This window comes from Cotesia typhae, unplaced genomic scaffold (genome assembly GCF_013202065.1).
Source record: "Cotesia typhae breed Kobodo isofemale line unplaced genomic scaffold, CoteBio_Ctyphae scaffold_13, whole genome shotgun sequence".
Classification (NCBI taxonomy): Eukaryota; Metazoa; Arthropoda; class Insecta; order Hymenoptera; family Braconidae; genus Cotesia; species Cotesia typhae.
In genome coordinates this window covers 15590896-15607298 of record NW_027423774.1, presented here as the reverse complement: position 1 = coordinate 15607298, position 16403 = coordinate 15590896, and the positions used below count along the sequence as shown (strand labels likewise).

At 29.0% G+C, this 16403-nt stretch overlaps 1 protein-coding gene and 1 long non-coding RNA gene across 5 annotated transcripts in view; one reads left to right on the top strand and one right to left on the bottom strand.

Moving 5' to 3' along the window:
- Positions 1–5248, top strand: part of LOC141535091 (uncharacterized) — a 52982-nt gene extending 47734 nt beyond the window's left edge. Inside the window, exon 3 of the long non-coding RNA XR_012480547.1 lies at positions 4716–5248. This is a non-coding gene — a long non-coding RNA (uncharacterized LOC141535091). The remainder of the gene's footprint in view (positions 1–4715) is intronic.
- Positions 1–16403, bottom strand: part of Imp (IGF-II mRNA-binding protein) — a 130558-nt gene that overhangs the window by 86707 nt on the left and 27448 nt on the right. The gene's annotated exons all lie outside the window — the stretch shown is intronic.

Here is a 16403-nt window from a genome sequence, read left to right as displayed (position 1 = left end):
TTCTGATAATTTTTGTCAGAAATAATGATTATTTTTATAATAGACGTTCGATAATTTTTCAGAAATTTATGAATAATTTCATTTTAAGATTTTTTTTGTACAATTTTTCATTTTTTTTTTTATTCTGACCAGCCAGATTAAATTTATTACTTATAAAGAACTTTCTACTAAAAATTGTAAATTTTATAACTACACTGAAAAAAAAAAAAAATGAACTTGAATCAAGAGAAAAATTCTTGAACGAAAAAAATAATTTTGAAGAGTAGTAAAATTTACTTAAACCAAGAAAAATTTCTTAGGAATTTCTAAGAATCTTTCTAGTCAAATCAAGAAGATGAAATTCTTTAAAATTATTTACTTGATTCAAGTAAATTTTTTTTTCTGTGTAATAATAAAATTAAAATGTAACAACTGCGATTTACATTGAAAAAATAATTTTTTTTTAACTTCAAACAGTGATTGAGTACATTAGAAATTCTATTGGCAAAACTACTGAATTTTTCTCTTCACTTGTTGATCACAGCATAAATTTCTGTTATCCCGTAATCTAAAATTTTTACTCTTTTGTCTAAAAAATTGAAAAATTCCCTGACTGCTGAGCAACGTTTACGTCAAATACAAGAACTTTCAAGTCAGTGCAAAGCAGCTATATATTCATGAGAAAATTAATAAAACTCTACAGTAAAAATACAATAAATATGGATGATTATTAAACAATTTTTGGTTTTTTCAAATCTCAAAAATCAATCAACTGTCAAAAACAAATCTTGGCAAACTTTCACAGTTGTTTCAATATTGATAAATTTATTAGTTATTCTTGTTGTTGTTTGGATTACGAATTTGAAATTTACAAGAGGTTCTCATCGCTCTTGAATTTCAATGTACCTTTTGACTTTCCTTCTACATTTCTGGTTTTTATAACTTTTAAATGATCTGACATTTGACATCCCTCCTTTTAGTTAGTCGGCCCACTTTTATTTCTTTACCGCAATCATAAACTCTATTAGGCTTGAAATTATTCGATCAACATTTAAATTCACTGAGTGTTGGCTCGAATTACGTTCATTTGATCATTTATCGAGCACAATGCAACTATCCAGAGGGCATTTTAAAATTTTTAGAACCAACATTAAAATAGAAATTACCACAGATTTTGTATTACAATTTCAAAAAACAGGTGAATATTCACTTCCCAAAATTTTAAGTTATTTGCATTGTAAATATTTCTAAATTTTTTTGATTCAAGAAATCTCTTCTTTTATGAAGAATTCTTTCTTCCTGTATCTATTTGAGGTGAATCATGGACATTAAAGCACAGTAAAGATTAAAAAATGAATTTTTAATATGTTTTTAGTCGATATTAAATACTCATAAAATAACTGTTTAAAAAAATATGATGAATTTTTGTGCAATTAATTACTAACAATTGAACTTCAACATGCAATCCATGTAATTAATGATAACCAAACAAATTTATTTTAAATTATCTCACCAAACCTACTTAAGATAAGAAAACGAAAAACTTTTATTTATATAAATCGCTTTTTATAAATTATTTTAAAATTTAAAAACATATTGTGAAGAAAGGTTTCGTTAATATCTTAATAAAAACAATTTTTATTTACAAAGTAACCATGAGTAAAAGTGAGCTATCGATAGTCCGTGAGAAAGATAGCACTAGCGAGTAAGAAGGAAAGTAATAGCACAAACTATTTATAGTGTCCGAACCACATCAATAACTTGTTGATGTAAAATTACGACTGCTTCATTTAAAATTATGAATTAGATTTTCTCGCTGCCAAAAAGGATAAATTGTTTGCTTCGCATTACTTCATTCAGGCGTTGCCAAAGAAATGTTTTTTTTTTTCTTATTAAAGTTCAAAAATTTAGTATTGAAAAATAAATAAATTTTTCAGGACATTATAAGAATGTTTCAATGCATTATTTAAAAATAATTAACCCAAAAATTAAATGTTTAATTTCAATTTTTACGTTTTCTTCAATTACAAAGTTCTGGAAATTTATGATTTTTTTCAAAATATTTTTTTCTGTCACCCTAAACATATTTTTTTATTTTATTTTATTTTTTTTTTTAAATCAAATTCAGGCCTATTTTGATAACTACAATAATTTTCAAGCTATTCAAATAATACGCTTGAAAAAAAAAAGTGAAATTTCGAGTTTTGAGTAACTTTTGAAAAAAATTTGTTTAATTGCACGTCTCATAACACGAAGCGCGTGAGGTGGTGCTCTACTCTCGCCTTACTAAAATCAAGCAATTTTCTAAAATAAAAGTGTCTATTTTGTTTATATTGCATTTATGAAATAATGTAAATGCACGTGTGACAAGAAAAAAATACTCATTTTAATGAATTTGATATTTTTAAAAGACATTTATTTTTACTTTATTCAGTGTAAAAAAAATTTCCGAGCCTCAAAACTTACCAAGAATATTAACAACATAACGAGATTACTTTTCTTTGTTACCAATAGAATTACAAAGCAGATTATCTATTGTAATGGTTGTAAAATTCGGTGTCGTTTAGTTATAATTAATAAAAATCTAAAAACAATCGAGTAGTCTCTAGTATATCTACGTATATATATGTAAATAGAGACTAGCCTTAAGCAACCCATTGGTGTTCAGTCATCTGTTCAGTAGTGCACTTGTGCCCTATTTTTTTTTTTATCTGAGATGAAAATAGCGCGCAATATTTGAATTTATAATCATGTTTTTATTATTTTTTCTTTAAAATTAAATGAGCGTTATGAGGTGTACACTTTTGGTTTTTCCAAACTTTTTTCTTCTCTTGGCAGGACTTAGTTGTATGATAAAACAAAACTTCTGACCGAAATTCATGTAAATCGAAAGGGGTCGATTCCAACCATTGATCGATTTTGAAATACAATAATATATTTGAAAATTATAATTATTAAGTATCTACAACGTAAAACTTTTTTCAATAAAGCAAATTTAAATAAAAACAAGTAATTGTTAACTACAGTATTTTTAAGTAGAGTAAATGAATACTCCAAGAGCTCGACAACCTATAAAGTTCAACTACTCTATCTATTAGCTTACAATTCTATATTACATTTGAAAATACTAATTTTTTAACAGCTGTCGTAGAATACTCTTGCATTTACGATTAACCGAAAAGTTATAATTGTTTACGTTTAGTCTCTCGTTCTGATCTTCCAGAAGGAAGATTAAATCAAATAAGCAGTTGTTGCAGCAATCAAAAGATTTAATCTAAACGAGAATACAGAAAGTAACAAGATTAATTAAGCAGATAGTTTTTTAATTACTTCAAAAAAAAGTGAAAAATTATCTTGCTTTTGAAAAACTATATTATCAAGAGTAAATTAACTATTTAATTTTTTGCTAAGTAAATTTTATAGAATTAAACCTCAATACTATTTTTGTTATGTGCAAATTATGATTAGAGTATAGGAAAAAACTTTGGAAAATTTAAAAGTGCATGCCTCATACACCCAAAAAAAAGTTTTCTGCTTGGCACAATCTACTGCATAGTAACGAGAGTATCGTTACGGGTACAATCCGTATAGTTACGAGTAGCAGTCTGGATAGTGACTGTCATGATCCATTTGGGTGCCATTCACGCACGATACTATTGCTACCATTAGTATAGAGTTTTCTCAACCTTACTCTCTTCTAAACAGCAACGTGTAGATCGCGGCAGTAGCAATATCGTATCGTGGCGAGCAAAAACCTTTTTTTTCAGTGAAAGGGTTCTACGTCATTATATCTGTGCCATTATATCCTCGAGCCAACATATCCGTACGATTAAATCCTTGGAACACTACACAGAAAGAAAGAGAGTCTTGAGTCAAGTGTAAATTTTCTTAAATCAAGAAAATTTTAAGGAAGATTGAAAATTTCTTGAATGAAGTTAAATTTTTTTAAGCTAAGAAAATTTCTTTTTGCTCCAAAATAACTTCGGTCTTCCTTACAATTTTCTTGGTTCAAGAAAATTTTTTTTTTCTGTGTATAATCGGAAAAATATGACAACAATCAATCAATATTAATTTCAGGACATTGTATTATATTACGTTTTAAATGTTACTTCACATATAATTCACAATAGAATACAAATCTCATAAATAATTATAAATATAAATGAACCTAATTAATTATTAGGATTATTAATAGGCATACATAATTCGATATAATTTTAATGATTTCTGAATCGAGAGATAATATTTTAAAAATATTTAAAAAATTATATTATTTTTAGAAAGAAAACTTTACCATTAGTGGTGTGAAGTTAGCACCCTGCCTATATAAGGAGCATGAACCGTGCTGAAAAGGTAATTGGGTAACCCAAACTTCACATGATAAAGTTTAGAAGAATGAAAAACATTTTCAGACTGCCCTCACCCTGCTTTCCAATTTTTCTATTGAGGCTTTCGTCCCCCAACCTCCATCGGAGCTCCACCTCTCGGTCCCGTCTCATTTTCTGCCTGCTCTCACCCTGCCTTATTGCTCATCATTCTCATCATCATCATCATGGTACGAATATAATGTCACAAATTTTTATAATCAAAAGAAAAAAATTAATTTTCGATAGCTTATACTTATATAAAGTCAGAAAAATTATAAAAAGTACATATAAAATTTATGCATTGTATACATCATACAACAAATTGTGCTTTAATTTAATTTTAAATATTATGCGGTATTTTTGTTTCAGATTGTAAAAATACAGCGCAAGCGCACCACAGAACGTCCATGACTGACTTAAGGCGAATTTTCATTTACGTATACATAAATAAACTGAAGACCAGTTGATTTGATTTTTTTATCAAATGTAAATAAACGATGTTCAATCTGAGATCACATGTTGTAATTCTCAAGCTCCAAAAAAAAAAAAAAATGTTTCTGAAACCTCAATTTTTTGTGCATTTTCTAATTCACATATAAATGGATCCATACGTAGATAGATAGATAGATAGATTTTGTTTTCATCGTGATTTTCAAAAATCCAGTTTTCAGTAGAATTCCATTTTTTTGGGGTGCTAGGAAGTGTCCTGATTATTTTTACTATGGTAATCTTTATGTCTCCGTGTGTGCAGAAATAATATTTTCAAGAAAATGTTTTTCTGGAATAACTTCTGAGCTATTGTATCGATAATTTTCAAACTCATATCAGCTTTTCTATACGAAAAAAAAAAAACCGAATTTTTTTTATCACGTCAAAAACGATTGATCAATTTGAAAAATATCGTGAACAAAAAATTTGCCGGAAAGTATTTTTTCGACACAACTGCTGAACTTTTGAGCTCGAAAATGTATAAAAATTGTATTTGTAAGCTTGAAGAGCTTAAAATTTTGTAATAAATAAATCTTCGAAGTCGAATAAAAAGAACAGTTTCAGCGCATCAATTTTACAACAAAATAGCTCAGATCCTTTTATTATACTCAGTTCTGTGGCAATCGTAGGCCATAATTTTCCCCTCGTCAGTTTTGTGCACGACTATTCATCGTTGCTCACATATGTGTTATATATTTGTGCGTGGCAGGCATTTAAAAGCAGTGAGAGTATTGCATATCCTAGTAGAGAAAATTCTAAGAAAACTATAAGATAGTCCCAGCTGCTGCATTCTACTCTAATTGACTTTATTTTACACTAATTAATCTCATACATTATCAGCATTATCCATACGTTTAACTTCTTTAAGAGCTAGAACAAAGGATTGTTATATCATGTAAACTGATGTAATCAAAAAGTTTATATGGGAAAAAAAATATTGCTTTCATCACTGAATAGTATAATGATAATCACGATATTCATATGACTCTACGTTATATGCATAAGATGTACATCTGCATCGTTATAGTCGCGATTCTATTTTTCTACAGTAACTTAATTTCAAATCGTACCTATAGCAACTCTACAACAAAACTCATTCATATTGATCATTGATTTTGGTAAATATTTTGCTTCAAGTAGATCATTATAAATTTTTTTTTTCTTTTTAATTAATTGTTATTTAGAGTCGGTTTTAACTGCTGTGGCCATATCACCGACTTTAATTGTTAGGAGTGGTACGTTGGGGTCTTTTTGGGTTGTGAAAATCTGAATCTACGCGGCAAGGGTCGAATGTCAACCAAGATGGTTTCTAAGACCAGCTTGGGATTCGAACCCACGCCTGGCCGGTGAGCCAGTATGAGTGCTCTATAAGCCATGCGCCTTAGACCACTCGGCTAACTTCACCGGTTCATTATAAATTTGTTATTAACTCAACAATTAAAAAGGTCATAAAAATACAACAGTTTAGAAAGTTTAGAATAGTTTTAAGAAAAAAAATTGTTTTCCAAATATTCTTGCCTAATATCAAGTTTAAAAAATTACAAAAAGCTAGTATAGGTTGTTCATGGAACTAAATATATACTGAACATTTTTCAGAATAATAATTATTATTTAAAGTTTCACAATTTTACAAGGTGTAGTAACCTTAAACGTGATTGTAATTTACATGTTTTTTCTCTATATAGTCGAGTCTCGTTATGAGTCCTATTAGTGTCTCTCTTATATCAGCACGAGTCTAGTTAAGAAAAAATAAAACAAATAGGACTCATAACGAGACTCAACTGTAATATACGATGATTGCCGCGAGATAATTTCGAAAAGCTGCCGCTATACTACAACTATGTTGTTAACATATATGAAATTAATGAATAAATGTTGTTTCTTCGATTTTGTCACAACAGAGAATCATGAGCAACTTTGGAATTTGCTGAATGGTGGCGCTGTCGACGTGAATTTTGGTAATCATGATCTCTTTCCTCATAGCAAAGAAACATTTCTTTACGATCACTACACATATTAACAAATTTATGATGTGCTAAAATCATATTAATCAATATTTGAAGTTTGGATATTAAAATATCTATGGTAATAAAAAAAAATAACGTAGAAAGTCATCACAAGAGAATAGAATACACAGAAAATTAGTATGTGGTATAATGAAAATTATGAAATCGTTTTGTACTCATCACGATATTACATTCACGATCTACTGGATAGCTATGGAAGCGATATTTGTTTCTTCGTGAGCAGATGGAATTGTTTGAATTATCATAGTTTCGTAAATAATCAAAAATTAGAAAGAAAATCAATAAAAATGAAAAATAAGGCCATTCAGCATCCGAAATGGAACTAGGTTTCATTTTATTTCATTTCTATGGACAAAACAACTGCAAGAGTAAAATTTCTTAAGAATGATCCTAAGATAGATATTTTTTAAATTAGAAAAACAAGGAAATATATAAATTCAAGCCTAATTTTTCAGCTTTCAGATGCATTTTACAGAAATCGAATATCTAAACGTGTTCAAAAGTTATTCGAAGGAGAAGTAGTGAGAGCATGAAATTTCCAAAATTTTCGAATGCTGTAATTTCTTAACTAATTGACCAAATAACCATCAGGTCAAAACTACTGAATTTATCGGGATGGAACTGCGATTATTCGACGTGGAATTTTCCGTAGATGGTTATAGACGACTCATTTTTTAGATCTTTTAAACCCTTTCTCATTTTGTTACCATCTACTTTTATAAACATTTTTCCCGTCAATAAAAAAACGACCGGCATTTTCTTTCAATTCCTTTGTTTTTTTTTTTTTTTTTTTATCGACAAGGATGTAAAGAATTATATTAAATCTTTTCCTAACATTCACCTAATGACCCAATCACACCTTCTTGCGCTTCCAACCACACCCGCCCACGCATCCATTTACAGGCTCCAATTAAAAAAGATTTCCATCTATATAATCACTGATTATTAATTATATGATGTAGAAATGATCTAAAAGCGGATTTTACAACCTTCCCTCAATAAGTATTGCGGGGGTGGGTGTTATAGAATATTGAGTTCAATTTCTAAACTGTAAATTCTACTGACTCCAAATTTGATAGGAATATTCGTATATGATGTCAACTTCAGCCCAGAATGATTTTTATCAAATTCCAACCCCAAAATGGATTGCGAAGGGTATTAATAATGAAAAACTCTCATTTCCAAACAATAGTTTCTATGGACTCGAAGTTGTTTAGGAATCTTTTATTTATGATGTAAAAATCATCTCGAATAGGATCTTATGAAATCTCTCCCTCCTCCTCCCCCATAGAGGAGTGCGGGGTTGTTAATTGTAAAAAAATGCATATTCTTCAAATACGGTTCCTACACATATAAAATTTTATAGAATCTTAAGCAAAACAGGAAATTCCAAGGATGGCCTCCAGGGTCAACTGATTTAAATATTTTTCCTTTTTGATAATTAGATATCGGCTAAAAACGAATTTCGCGATGTCTTCATATGCTGGTTGTGTCAGAGTGGTGAGTAGAATGTAAAAAAATGTTTTCGTTTTTCAGCTAGGACTTCATGAAACATCCAATTTAGAAGATGTCTATTAAACTTCAATAACATTTATTACACATTTCCTTACGACAATCTTCTCTTTGGCAACGGGAAAAGATTGTAAGGTTCCCTGATAGCCAGCGCTTTCTCAGTAAGTGTTGACTCCCAGCAGTTACGGTTAAGTTATACATCAAGTTGGCGGTAATTCTTCACTCAACAACAGTTGTAAGCAAATTGACAGAAATCTACGGCCGCAACTTGAATACAAGTTAACAATCAAACTTGTAGTTAAATTTCCTTTCAACTTTACTACAATTTGAAGGAAATACTTGTACAGCAAGTTTTGATGTCTATTTGCAGAGTAAGTTATAGGTAACTAATAGGTAATCGCTCGCTTTGCCAACTCTTTCCGTCAAGTTTGCTTCAAATTGCGGACGTAGATTGACAGTAAGTTATAGGTAAGGTGGCTATCAGGGTTTCTAAAATTTAACTTCACATGTATTTATTTAGTCAAAAGACTAAGAATTTTACATACATGTTAATTTTACAGATCACATAAGCGATTAATTGTTCTTATTGTGAGATCGTGGGAATGTAACAGGTAAAAATGAATGCATTTTCCAAATACTTGACAAGTGGAAAATAAATTCGGTTCATTTTTATATAGAATTCATAGAAAACATGTAAGATTAATTTTCTAAAAAAATTGATGTCACTGAGAAAAGTTTTATAAACGGAAAAATTCGTCGGACTTGAAGCTAAACAGATTTTTTCACTTACAAGACCTGCAATTTCTTGAGTTGAAACTTGCAATGCTCATTTCAAATTTCATTTTTTCATATCAATTATTATTCGTTTTTGTAAGAAAGCCACGGAAATGTTGTAATGATTGCCCATTGAAAGTTACAATAAATATTAGCTAAAATGATCTCATAGATAAAAGATATATGTCAATTCGATGGAATTTGGAATCTGTGCAAGACAAAACAATACTCAAATTAAATTTCAAGTCTAGATCTAAAAATGCAATTCTATAAAGCACCCAGCGTAGCGGGCGAGTAACAGCTAGTATCGTACATATACAGATAAACTTTTGAACCATATGTATTTTCTGACTCAGCTCGTTGAGTTAAATCGGAATATAGCAAAATTTTTGAAAAGTTACGTGATGAGGACAAATGCAATAGTTAAATTTTTATGAAATCTACTAATAAAATTAACCCTGATTTATGTTGAGCTATTAGTTACTGTCGGTAACTGGAGGCTTAGGAGGATTCTGACTTGCCTATACAGCAGCTGCGGTATTTATATTTAAACTTAAAAGGTGGGTGATAGTTCGTTTCACATCTGTCGTTAGAGGGATTCTTTTTTCTAGGCATATCAGCTAAGAAACGTTATTGCTTTCATTTGTTCACCGTAATTTTTTTGAATAAATATCAGATTCGTAGAAGTACTCATAAGAAGGATTAATTTAATTTATAAACAATTTTGTGTTCTCACACATATAACAAATTATATAGAAGAAAATAAATATCTTTGACATAGAGTGGAAATTAAAATTTGGAGACCATTTGTGCACAAAAATATATTCTAATGCTAGATTTATCGACAGGCGAATGAATGCGTATTAGGGTTTCTATTGATAGAAAAGACGCGTATTCTAGCTTGATACACTAAAGTGCAGTGGCAGCTGGCTTTGATTTACCGTTTTTCTATTCTGTAACAATGATCGTAGGCCTCGGTGCCCCTATGGTATAGATTTTTTCAATCAAGTACAGCCAATCCCTTGTTTAGAAAAAATCAATACATTTGAAATCTTATGGAAATAATGCTTATTGATATCGATGAGAAAAATTATCCCTTTGTACAAAATTTTCAATAATTTATTGAATCTTTATTTGACGACTAATAATATTTGTAGAAAAATATCGTTACATATATAATAACTATTACATATTTATTAAATTGGGTATAAAAAAATGATTTTTTTCTATATAAATGTAAACTATTGTTCCACATAAAAAACAAAAAATGGTGTAAAAGTTAGAGCTGTTGAGAAAAGAAGTAATAATTACTTATTCAAGAGAATTAATTTTAAACTAAAAATATAATTTTGAAGAAATTAATCATTCTGAATCAAGCATAAAAGCTTTCGAAACAAAAAATTTTTGTTTTCGTTGAGTAAATTGAATTGTGCTTGAATAATATATAAAAAAAAGAAGTTTTCAAAAAAAAAAAGCTGACCTTGTTTGTAGAGAATTCAATTTTTTTCAAAAACGCGTATCGTTTAGTCTAGCTTAGCAGTTAAAAGAAAACCCTCAAGTTAAATAGTAAATAAAAGTCTTATCTTAAAAAACAGATCAATGTTTAAGAGATGATGTCATAGAAACAACTCAACTAACGTTAAGTTAAAATCAGAACTTTTTTATAGAATATTTTATTTTCTTTGAAATTAATTCGTTTTTAATTTTCTTCGGTATGGAAATTAAAAAAAAATTTCCTGAAAATAAAAACAAAAATTATAATAATTAATGATCAATATTGACAATTCAAGCTGTCACGATATTTTTGTCACCTTAAAGAATGTTTTAATGAATTAAAAAAAAAAAAAAAATAACTGATTTTTTTTTACTTATTTTCATGCATATTAAATGATTAATAAATAAATAAAAATTTGGCAACAGTTAAAAACCGGAAGTAGCTTTGTAAAAATAAAATTAAAAAAATGATGACGATCTATTCGGAATGAATATTTTTTGCGATCCTCGGGACATTATTCTCGAATATCTTATTTTAAAAATCTTGTACTGTTATTTTTTATTTCTTATTTCCATTATTTCACATTTCCTCGCGCGGGACAGCTGCAACCGTTACGAATGCCGGGATAACGAGCGCGTCTAAAGGATCAGAGAAACCATTATACCCGCTGTGAAATCGCAAAAAAAGTTGGCAGCACAAAAGAATCTGATCTCACGGAAGATCCAACGATGACAAAATTCAGGGGCAGGGAATAAGTTGGTTCTTTTCAAGTAGCATAAGCAGAGAACCATCACCAGCGATCCTTCTTTACCTAGATATTCACTACACCTCTTCTCTCAATTTCATGATTATGATGTGCATCTACCTACAATTGTTATATAAAGAGGTTAACCAAAAAGAGGGGAGAGGGTTACCTCAGTGACCCTACATATCATCCGGGAACCTTTAGACTTTTATTAGAATTTTTATTGCGGGACTTTGATCTTTCTTATGTTCTTGGAGAATTATTTTGTATAATTATACGATATATCTTCGCTACATCGAGGAGTTACAAAAAAAGGTCCGTATCTTCCATTTAATCTGTTAAATTATTTACGAAGTAGTAACCATGAAAAAACATTGATTGGGTAATTGATTTTTTTTTTAAAATGATATTTAAATTTTGTTTTTCTTTACAAACTTTTTGATTTGTAGAAGAAACTCTGAGATTCAATACTCGTTACAAAATTCGTGTTAGATATTTCAGAAATTGGTTTTTCGATTTCAATAAATCTCTTATTGTAAAGAATAATAAAATAGATGGTTTTGTAGAACTTCCGGTATCTTGCAGGGTGTCCCCAATTTAAACGAACTAAAGACATTTTCAAAAGTGATCTCGAGTGTTTGAATGTTTTATTAGATTAGATAACTACTTGAATCAGTAGTTTTCGATACATAGAAAAAAAAATTCGAGAAAAACCGTCATTTATTATAACTTCCGCCTGTACTTCTTGAATAAATTTCTCGACCTAGATGTAATGGTTATTACAGTAATCGGAAGGGCTGATCAAGATAAAGAGCTTTATATACCTTTTGATATATATTCTTAAGTAAAAAATAGTTACATATTTTTCAAAGATTCCATCAATAATATATGACTTGTAAAACTAGTTAAATTACGTGTTGAAATAAAAAATGATTATTTATCATGTATTTGAGAATTGATAATTGATTAAAATCAAACAGAAAAATACTTCAAAAAATTAACTTTTAAAAATAGCTGTAACCGGCGACGTTAGCCGAGTGGTCAAAGTGGTCAAAGGCGCACTGACTATAGAGCACTCGAACTTACCGGCCAGGCGTGGGTTCTATTCCCAAGCTGGTCTTAGAAACCCGCTTGATTGAGATTTTCACAACCCAAAAAGACCCCAAAGTACTATTCTCAACAGTTTTAGTCGGTGTGAGACGACTAAAGAAATTAAGACCGACTCTAAATAAATAAAATTGAATAAAATAATTAAAAAAATGTTATGTAAGATAAACTGATAATTTACTACACTGATAAAAAAGTCAACTTGAGTCAAGGAAAAAATCTTGATTCAAAATAATCATTTAGAATAATTTGATAATTTTGAGTAAATCTGAAAAATTCTTGAGCCAAGAAATTTTTTCTGAGCAAAATAAATTTTTCTTAGTTCAAAAAATTTTCTACTTTGTTAAAGATAATCAATTTCTTCGAAATGATTTTCTTGGTTCAAGATTTTTTTCTCTTGAGTCAACTCAAATTTATTTTTCAGTATATAAAAAAATTGTTGCTATATAGTTAAAAAAATACTACAGAAAGTTATTCGACCATTTAACAACTCGAATTTCTTGAATTGTGATTGAAATTAAAAAAATGAATTGCTCTATGAGGAAAAATTTCTTGGTTCAAAATAAGTGTCCTTTTCAACAAAATCATTTATTAAAGATAATAGGGGGTGTTGCTTCAAGAATTTATTGTCTTGAGTTTTGATATTTAGATGAAAGAAATCAATGCCTTAATCGATAACTATTGTATGCAGAAAAATATTATCTTCGACCGATAAAATTAAATTTTTTGACATGAAACATTATTGATGCTAATTTGTTTTAGTTGTTCATTTGAATAAAAGTGACATAAGAAAGGTTTACTCCGACCAAGGAAATTTTTGGAATGCTTTCAGTTCTTTTGAAGAGATAAAGAAGAAATTTTCTTGGCTCAAGAAAATTTCCCATCAACCAAGATAGTTTTAATTTTCATTGGTATTTTTTTAATAAAGATATAGTTCTTTAATAAAAAAATTTTTTATCTGAAAAGTAATGAATTTATCTAGCCAAATTTACTTAAATAAGATAGATAATAAAATCTAAATTTTTAGATATTTGATACAAAGTGAAGCTAAATACAATTCGTATACAATAGCAAAATTGTATACAATTAATGTATTTATTGAAAAAATTACGCATTAATTTTCTTTGTCTCTTAACAGAAGTTGCTTATTATGATTATTATAAGTTTACTATTCCATTAATCAACCCCTCTTTTATCCGTTTTAGCTCTCATGTGATTGCTGCATTCTCCCCAATGAAAAAATTCTTAGCGCTACCAATCCATTTGACGCCGGTAGTATTTGCTGAACGGTGCATCGCGAATTGCAAACACGCCGTCGGATTGGAGAATCGCGAAGAGTGAGAGACAACTCGTGATGGTTTACATACTGGGAGTGGTGGGGGGCAATGCACTTTACTCATGGTGCACGTTGTATTTCATGCGTCCGACATTTGTACGCTGATGTCATTGCTCCATGTAAATGATAAAATTTATACTACATTATTATTAAAATCCAAATATATCTCATAAATATAATTATTTGATTTATTCTTCTTTTAACTATAAATTTGATCATAACTTTTTGTAAATGTGATATAACAAAACTTTGCCTGTATTTTACCTTATTTCAACTCTGAAACCTTCCTTTCTCTGATGTTACTTTTTTCTCAAGTTTGTAATTAGATTCTACTCAGTGATTATTGCCTGATTTTCGGAGATATGATAATATGATATCATACAAATTTCTTGATTCAAGTAATTTTTTTTTTTTTTTTTTTTTTTCCCAATAGGACTGTGAGTTTTATTAGTTATTGTTTATCATAACTTTCGAAGGTTAAAAAAAAAATTTCTAATTTCATATTTTCATCAAGGCTAAAATAATCTTGAACAGAGTAAAAGCTGTCTTTAATGAAGAGTTTCTAAATTCCGGAAAAAATTTTTTGATTAAAGTAAACTAGACATTTTTTTTTTTAATCAAAACATTTTTGTTTAATTAAGAAAATTTGAATTCGTTTTAAATAATTGTTGTCTCCATAAACATTTTTTTAAGAGAAGAAAATTTTTTTTCTTCACTCTAGTCTAGAGTTTGGTGAATTTTACTGATGTTTGAAATTAATCATATTATTAAAGTAGGATATTACGTAATATTATTTTTTAAAGAATGATAAAAAACGAAAGAAAAAAAATCTAGACAACGGTAGATCGAGTACATTTCAACTTACACCGCTTGAAAAATTTTCAATGAAATTTTGAATCGTTTCTTCGGGCGCTAAAATTTAATTGTTCTTAGAAACATAATTTTTTGAAAATTTTAAGCTGTGATATCTCCCGAACAAATCAGTCGATTTTGATACAGCTTATGGATTTCAATGTAGTTTTTTAAGTACAAATAATATAATTTGTTACTTGCAAAATGTAAACACAAACACGAAGTGATATCTTCGTAGAGATGGTCAGAACTTCTTCCTAGTACCCACAAACGAGAAGTTCTGATAAGAACTCGATTCGCGAAAAACGGGGTGAAATCAACATTTTCCCAATTTTCGGAAATTAGTGATTCAGGAAAACGAGCAGAATCGAAAATTCAAGATCAAAACAGTGTTTTTGTTTCAAAAACGATACTTGCTTAAATTTATACCTGTTCACTGACAGAAATATCAACTGTAATCAAGAAAATAGTATATTACATACCTAGGCCAGTAAAATAAGAAAAGTCTCAGATCACATGTAATTGTTGGCCGAGGCGAAGCCGAGGTTGACAAACATGTGGTCTGAGGTTTTACTTTTTACTGGCCAAGGTGTGTACACTATTTTTCTGCTCGACGTAGCCGGAATGTGGCAACTTCGTTTAGCGCAGCGGCCAGAAAAAATATTGAATTGAGAAAATCTGAAAAGCGGTTAACTAGCAGGCCATATCTGGAACTTCCCGTCTTTTTTGAGCTCTTTAAGCTCAAAAATTCAAAAGTTATATAAAATAACAATTATTCAGAAATTGAAAAAAAATTTTTTTGGTTTCATTTTTTGAATATTTTTAAAACAGTTTGATTGATTGACTTCAGAATATAACAAGCTCGAAGTCTCGATGAATACTTTCGAACGCGGAGCCGTTTAAGATTATCTTGAAAAAAGTAGAAAATAATTCTTGAATTAAGTTAAATTTTCTGAAGCTAAAAAAAATTTGTTGATTGAGAGATCACTCTGGTTTGCATGCTTAAAAAAAAGTTATTTTACTGCTTCATTCAAGATAATACTTTTCAAAATGATTTTCTTGTCTTAAGATTTCTTCTCTTAAAACAAATTAATTTTTTTATCATGTCGAAGCTTAATTAGATTGCATGTTCATGTTCTCTGTCAAACCAAATATTCAACTAAAAACATCTAAGATAACAGTGGGAATTAAATTTAGTTGGTAACATTGTATATTCTATAATTTTATTAGAACGATAAAAGCAACGAAATGCACATGTTTTTTAGAGTAAATAGTTACATAGCATACCTTGAAGAAAGTGCTTCCAAAAGTAAAGAAGAAAGAAAATAATATTATTTAGAAGTGATGTATATTTGATCAATACAAAAATGAGATAGAAATAAATTTCTGGGATTTTATTCAAGAATGTATCAGACTGAAATGGTGTTGAATTAATTAACGTTAAATAATGTATTCAGATATAGAAGAAGTGCTAATAATAAAGATAAATTTACATTACACATATACAACACACAATTTACTTAGTATTCGGAATTCATAGATATTCAATGTTCAACAATGTTTGGACTCTAATAGTTAGAAATATATTTTATTATTTCCAGTAAATCGATTCTAGAGCAGCTGTCATAGGGAAATAGTAAGTTTGATAAGTTTTGAAAGCAACAGCTGTTGAATGATCGTTTTGTCTACTTGTATATTAGAATCGAATATTTTACAAAAC